This window comes from Panthera leo (assembly GCF_018350215.1).
Source record: "Panthera leo isolate Ple1 chromosome A2 unlocalized genomic scaffold, P.leo_Ple1_pat1.1 chrA2_random_Un_scaffold_54, whole genome shotgun sequence".
NCBI classification, from domain to species: Eukaryota; Metazoa; Chordata; class Mammalia; order Carnivora; family Felidae; genus Panthera; species Panthera leo.
The window spans coordinates 157,025-164,127 of record NW_024962217.1 but is presented as its reverse complement, the minus strand read 5'-3'; the positions used below and the strand labels follow the sequence as shown (position 1 = coordinate 164,127).

The 7,103-nt window shown below is 37.0% G+C and overlaps 1 pseudogene; it reads right to left on the bottom strand.

Moving 5' to 3' along the window:
- Positions 1-4,485: 4,485 nt before the first annotated feature.
- LOC122212708 lies at positions 4,486-5,061 on the bottom strand (annotated as a pseudogene).
- Between the last annotated feature and the right edge of the window lie 2,042 nt (positions 5,062-7,103).

Here is a 7,103-nt window from a genome sequence, read left to right as displayed (position 1 = left end):
GATCTGTGGTTGCCAAGGGTTCTGGGCAGGGAAGGATGAATAGGAAGATCATAGAGGATTTTTAGGGCAATGAAAATACTCTTTATGATACTGTACTGATGGATATATGTCATTATATATTTGTTCAGACCCATACAATATGTAACTAAGATAAGCCCTGTAGTTTGTATGAATCTAAAACTGCTGTATAAAAATAAAGGTCAAATTTTAAAAAATGCTGACTAGATTGACAAAAATCATGTCATATTTTAATTTGCATTTCATTTCTAGTAAATGAGGAAAGAACTTTATTTATTTATTTATTTATTTATTTATTTATTTATTTTATTTATTTTTTAAGGTTTATTTTTATTTATTTTGAGAAAGAAAGAGCAAGTGGGGGAGGGGCACAGAGAGAGAGAATCCCAAGCAGGCTCCAAGCTGTCAGAGCAGAGGTGGATACAGGGCTTGAACCCATTAACCATGAGAACATGACCTGAGCTTGAAGTCAAGAGTCAGATGCTTAACCGACTGAGCTACCCAGGCACCATGAAAAAAGAACTTTTAAAACAAATGCATTATTCCTTCTGAATTTTGTTTCTTAATTGCATATTTATATAATTTGCCTTATTTTTTATTGCTTTTTAGTATTTTTTTTTCAGTATCCATATTCAATTCTGTGATCTACTAGGACTTTGAGGCTTGATGAAGACTATAAGCATTCTTTAAATAAAAAATGATTAACTGGCATTCATACCCAATTTGTGAGCTAGTAGCCACTTTACTCTTTTTCTTAAAGACAGCATTTATAAAACATGACCCTGTCCAAGCTGTATCCCATGGTTGTAGTGTTATTGGTAGGGACAAGTCATTATTAGTTATTGAGGAGGTAATGTAAGGTAAGCTTCTGTTTCTATACATGTGGACAGTACTGCCTGGGGAATGATTGCACATTTGTGACCAGAGGAGTAAATATGTGAGAGCCTTGGTTTTTTAAATGTTGTCTGCCTATGCATAGCTGTTTTACTGTCTAAAGAATGCTAGAGATAGAAGATGCAGAGGTTCTATTCAACTTCATACCTCCTCAGCTATTTTGAATGTTATGACTACAGAATAACACATGACATTGTGAGCAGTAGAAAGACTACAATTATTGGCTTACACTCTAAAACACTTTAAAACTTGGTTCTTGTCAATCCATACTTTTAAACAGCTGTTTTAAAATCTTGCTATTTGTTGGTATACCTTTAAACAGCTGTTTGAAAATCTTGGTTATTTTGGGGCCACCTGGGTGGCTCAGTAGGTTAAGCATCTAACTCTTGATTTGGGCTCATGTCATGATCTCACAGTCGTGCTACTGAGCCCCATGCTGTGCTCAGCTCTGACAGCCTGGAGCCTGCTTAGGATTCTCTCTATCCCTCCCTCTTCCCCTCTCTCAAAAGAAATACACATTAAAAAAGAAAAAAAAAAATCTTGGTTATTTTCAAAGAGAAAGAATGAGCACAACTCATGAGAAATGGTGCAGCAGATAGTAGGGTGTCCTGTAACATTTTCCAAATCTGCTTTCTTTTGTAGGATACAACATTTACTGAGAATGCTAATTTCAAACTTTGTGCTAGGGCAGTATTGTCCAATAAAATTGTAATGGGAAACGGAAATGTGAATCTCATATGTAATTTAAAATTTTTTATAGCCAGACTACTATACTATATACACTATAAAATATTTCAATGTTGTATTTTAGCAAATATATAAAACTATTACTATGTCAACATCAAACCATTATAAAAATTAATGAGGTTTTTACCTATTTTTGTACTAGGACCTAAATACCTGCTTTATATTTTAAACTTACAGCACATCTCAGTTCAGAGTAGTGACACATTTCAAGGGCCCAATAAGTATACATGACTGGTGACTGGTGGCTGTTAAATGACGTGCAGAGAGTTCTAGGTTCTCAAACATGACCTATTCCTAACTTCTGATTATGCCAATAGATATGTGGAAGTTGAGAGACAAGAGTAAGGGATTGGGTTTGAATTCTAAATTCTAACAATATACCAAAATCAAAAGGAGTGGTTGGTTAATAGCTAAGAATGTAAAACCCATCATTGGTTACATATGAAATCAATAAATGATTTTTTTGTGTGTGAATAAGACAGAGTGTAATGGTAGATAATAACTGACAAGTTTTTCAGCTTTGCAGGTAAATTCTAAGTTTGAAATAAGAGTTATTCCTATTGATAGTGAAAGAAGCAAGCAGAACTCTTAATCACCCATGGTAGATGTGGGGTCAGAATGGTATGTAGATCTAAGGGAAATTAGTTAGAAGTAAGAAGTCTCAAAAATTAGCCAAAAAATATCCTTAGGAGTTTGGATCGCACCTTCATTTAATTTTCTCCAGTTCCCAGGAGAAACTAGAGACGATTGGTCCACCTTTGAGAGCTTATTAAAAACTAATTCAGATGAGTTAAATGAGTCAGTTATAATATTGCCTGAGGATTCCAGAAGAAAAATAAAATTAAAAAAAATGTTGATTTTTCCTATCTTTTAGTTGTAAACGCCACTCAAAATCACCTAATCTTTGTAAAAATTCTACATATCACAATAAGACTGCCCAGAAAAAAAACAAGTATTTTGTTTGTTTGTTTGTTTGTTTGTTTGTTTGTTTTCCTGGTATATGTTATGTAAGTATTTGTTTATGGCATTTCTTTGTCATCTTATGTTAGTGGTCCTGATTATTGTCCTCAGGTCTATGATCAACAGCAGGAAAAAGTCAAACCTTAAAATAAGGTCTTCCCAAATGTAGAGTTAAGATGTCAAGAATTAACACACATGTATCTTCTCAAGGAGATAATCAGGTAACTTCTCTCTTTGGAAATATGATTTAATGTTTCACGATATAGACAGAGAGTACAATCTTATTTGTACCAAGTAATCTGTGAGTATATTTTATTTAGTGTCCTACTAAATTACCTCTAACAGCCAGATGTTCTGGAAGAACAATTAGATCTAATGAGTGATTCTTCAAAATTTTACCAAGAGAGAACACTGAATTTCTTTTCAGGGCTAAATAAAGCTTCAGTGTAACCAAGTATTTCCTAGCATCACGAGATTTATGCAGTTACTTTTTAAATTAAGAATCTTATACCTAGAGGGGCACCTGGGTGGCTCAGTTGGTTAAGCATTGGACTTCAGCTCAGGTCATGATCTCGCGGTCAATGAGTTCAAACCCCGTGTAGGGCTGTGTGCTGACAGCTCAGAGCTCGGGGCCTACTTTGGATTCTGTGTCTCTCCCTGTTTGCGCTCTCTCTCTCTCTCTCTCTCTCTCAAAAATAACTAAACATCAAAAAAATTTTTAGAAAAGATCTCATACGTAAAGAAGCACAAGAATTATATACCATTCCTTTGACAATGTAGCTTCTTATATCTTTTGAATCTGTTTTAAATTCCATCATAGTAACCACCAATTGTTCAACTCTTTTCCAGAAACTGTAGTAGATGTGTGAGGCTTTTTCTACATACGTGGCTTCTCTGGGCATAAACAAGTCTATTTGACATCTTCTTCAGAAGGTAATGTCTATCTGCAGCATATGAGCATTCTGTAAAAATAAATCTCACTGCAGTTTAATGAAATTGTTATACAATAATGTAAGTTTTCTGAACTATAATATGAAACATTAAAGGGGTTTTCTTTTTCTTCTTCTTTTTATAGTGTACTAGAAATCTTATTTGGCCTGAGAAAATAGGATAACTAATATTTAGTAATCTTTTTAAAGTTAATCTCCTGTTAACATGTAACACCTTTCCTGGCCACTAGGGTCTCGGACTCTTCTCTAGTTACTTCCCTCCATAACACTGCCCAACTTCAAGGACAAATTTCTAGATCATTGTCTGCATCTCACTATCTTTTATAATTGTTTGGTTTCCAAAATCTTAAAACTCTTTATCTGAAACCCTCTACCTTTCCAACCTTCAAATTCCTTCGGTGGCACTGCTACTGAGCGTAGCTGCCATCCCCCACCCCACCCCACCCTTACATCTCCACCTGTCTTCTCCATTCCCTATCTCCAGTGACCTAGAAATTGAGCTCCTTTAATGGGCCATTCTGTAGCAGGCTTTGTTTTCCTGTTTATGTGGCCTGGACACAGTCATCGCTCATTTCAATTGTGCTCACTTAAGACTTTTTATTCGTTTGTTCCTCTTCACCTTTCACCACAGAAAACTTGCCATTGATAACAGGGATTGGTCCAAGAATTTTATGTGTCTCCTTGTCATCTCAGATGCTTAGGACTTCTACAGAAACATCACATAGCTATACTGATCAGATCCTTTAGGGTTATGAGTGTAGAATCTTCTGCCTTAACTGCATTCTCTCTCTCTCTCTCTCTCTCTCTGTTTTGTTTTGTTTAGGTTTTTTTGTTTGTTTGTTTGTTTGGCTTTTTGGATTTTTGGTTTTCCCAAGGCATTTCTTTGGGCAGACCTAGGGACAGGGAAGCTCTGTATCTAAAAGAAGATTTTGGGCCTCTTCATGGTAAAACATGGCTTCTATTGGCCATGCAAGACCCGGTGGGTCAGTGGGAACTTGATCGTAGAGTCATGGAGTTGGTTGGCTGCTGGTAGGCACTTGCTGGCTGCAGTCTCCTCCACCTTTATAATCTGGATCGAGAGGGCCCAGGTGCAATACCAGGTGTCCATGTTTCAGTAGCACTGGGTAACAGCACCTGCAGTGGTCAGGTCCAGTACTCTTGGTACATATTGTGAGTGCCACTGGGGGGTCATGGCACAGACAGGTGCCAAAGTTCTTGACCCACATGGGGTATTTCTGAAACACCTGTCCATAGTAGACAATTTCCCTTGAAGATATATTCATCTTCTTCAGCTGAGACACAAAGTACCAGAAGTGGGACTTGTTGACAGCATGATTATGTACAAAGATGTGCACGTGGTAGAGGAGCAGAGTATGGCATTTGGGGTAGGCAGGCAGTGCTCTATCACCTTGTACTCTCCCAGTGTGCCTGAGGCCTTTGGGGCGCACTTTCCACTCTTACTGTAGCCCACAAAAGGAAGTGTTGGCTGCATACTTATTAATGTCTGATACCTTTTTCTTTCCTGTTGGCTCCAGGTCCCTTTTTTGTTGTGGCTGCCCCAGTGTTACCAAGCTACTATCCTTTAACTTCAACAGATGTCTTGGATTATTTCCTCAGTGAGAAAACAAGTCAACAGTCATGAAATTTCTTTGCTGCCCCTCTTTACCCTCTATCACAGATTCTTCATATTCAGTGATACTAGGATTTATCTCACTTTCTCCTCCAATTTCAGAGAATGAAATACCTTTTCCTTCTTAGGGTTAGTTTTCCAACGATTTTCTTGCTATCTCTCCTTTCTATGTACTTTAAGAACTTACTTCATCAGATTTCCCCTCTCTTTCTTGGATCTGCAAACACTTCTTTCCCACAGAGCCTTTCTTAAAGCAAACTAACTGTTTACTTCTCCCTGTCATACGTAATTTCTCCTGCAACCCTACATTTTCCTCAAGTTAAATTCCCATCTCTGTCTTATTCACATTCATACTTTAAAAATGATTGATTTCCCCATCTGCTGCTCATCAATTTGCCCAGTGTAATCTGTCTTCTATTTTATCCATTTTTCTCAAATACTCTTTGGAGTATTGACTATTGTACTCTCTATTTGATCAATTAAGTTTTTGTTTTTTTGTCTCACTTCATCATGGTCACAAAGTGACATTGTTGGATCTTCGTGTTTTGTCCGAGATAACTTATATTCAACAAGAGGACATTATACCCTTAACTGTGGGTGCCAGGCCAGCTCTAACAACACCCAGGCCTTGCTGTTAGACTCAGCCCATTTGTGGCTATTAAGGGGCTGATATTCTCCTTCTCAACAACGATGATGGTGATGTCAATAATAAATGATAAATGCATTTGGTGTTTATGTTCATTCTGTTTTAAATTATTAATATATATTAAATCCTCCAGTCCTCTCAATACTACTGGATAGGTACCATGATTTTCTCCGTTTTGAAGATGAGAAAATTAAGACCCCAGAAGGGGAAATAACTTGAGCGCAACAAAGCTGGTAATATTTAGAGAAGATAGGTCAGCTATTTCGTACACACCATTGCATAGCTTCCCAGTTGTATTTGTTTCAGGGCTTGGCCTCTTATTTTGCATTAGCTTTCCTTGTGATTGATTCTCACTGGCACAACTCATCGTGTTTTATCTTCCATTCATGCTGAATCTTTCTTGCCTCCTGCCTCAAGACATCTCTGTTGCCACTGACACCCACTTGGTATCTCTAGATGAGCAATGTAGGAAAGGCAGAAGAGTTAAAAGTTTTTAGAGCAAATTTTTAACTAATGTTGTTGAGAGGTGGTGAATATTCTCCCTTTTGTCTTATCCATGGGCGATCCTGAAATGCAACAGTTAGGATGGTCTCTTAGAAGACATTCCAGCAATCAAACCATCAAGTGTGCTTGACTTAAAATTGAATGTTTGCTCTCCGTATATCTATGTCTCACTCAAATTTCTCCTCACTTCTGCTTCCCTGGAATTGTATTCCCTAAGAAACTGGCAGTATATAAACTTTTATGCCAGGTTTCACTTTTTGGAGAACCCAAGCAATCTAAATCCAAACTGTGAAAACTCCACCTAGATGGTCTACAGTCTCTCTTTCCTTATCCAGTAGAGCATAGAGGTTGACAACACTGGCTTCAGAAGGTAAATATCAATTGGAGTTTGGATGTTGCCACAAATAAGCAATGGGACCTTGAGTGATGTATTTAATCTCTCTTGCCCTTTCTTAAAAATTAGAGATAACTACTTACTTTAAATAGCTCTACCTCCCTAACAAGGGTTATGACACATTTAATAGTTTGCTGTGACTAACATACTCTTTGACATGTAACATGTAAGTATTATTTTTATTATCATTATTAATATCTTTCAAAACTGTCTTTCACCTTTGTCCTGATATATATTAATGTTAACACCATCTAACCTACCACCCAAACAAAACAAATTGTAAGGAAAGCATTGACTCTTCCATCTGCTTCTTCCATCTGTTTCAACCTCACAAACTTTCATCATATAATTGCTTCATAA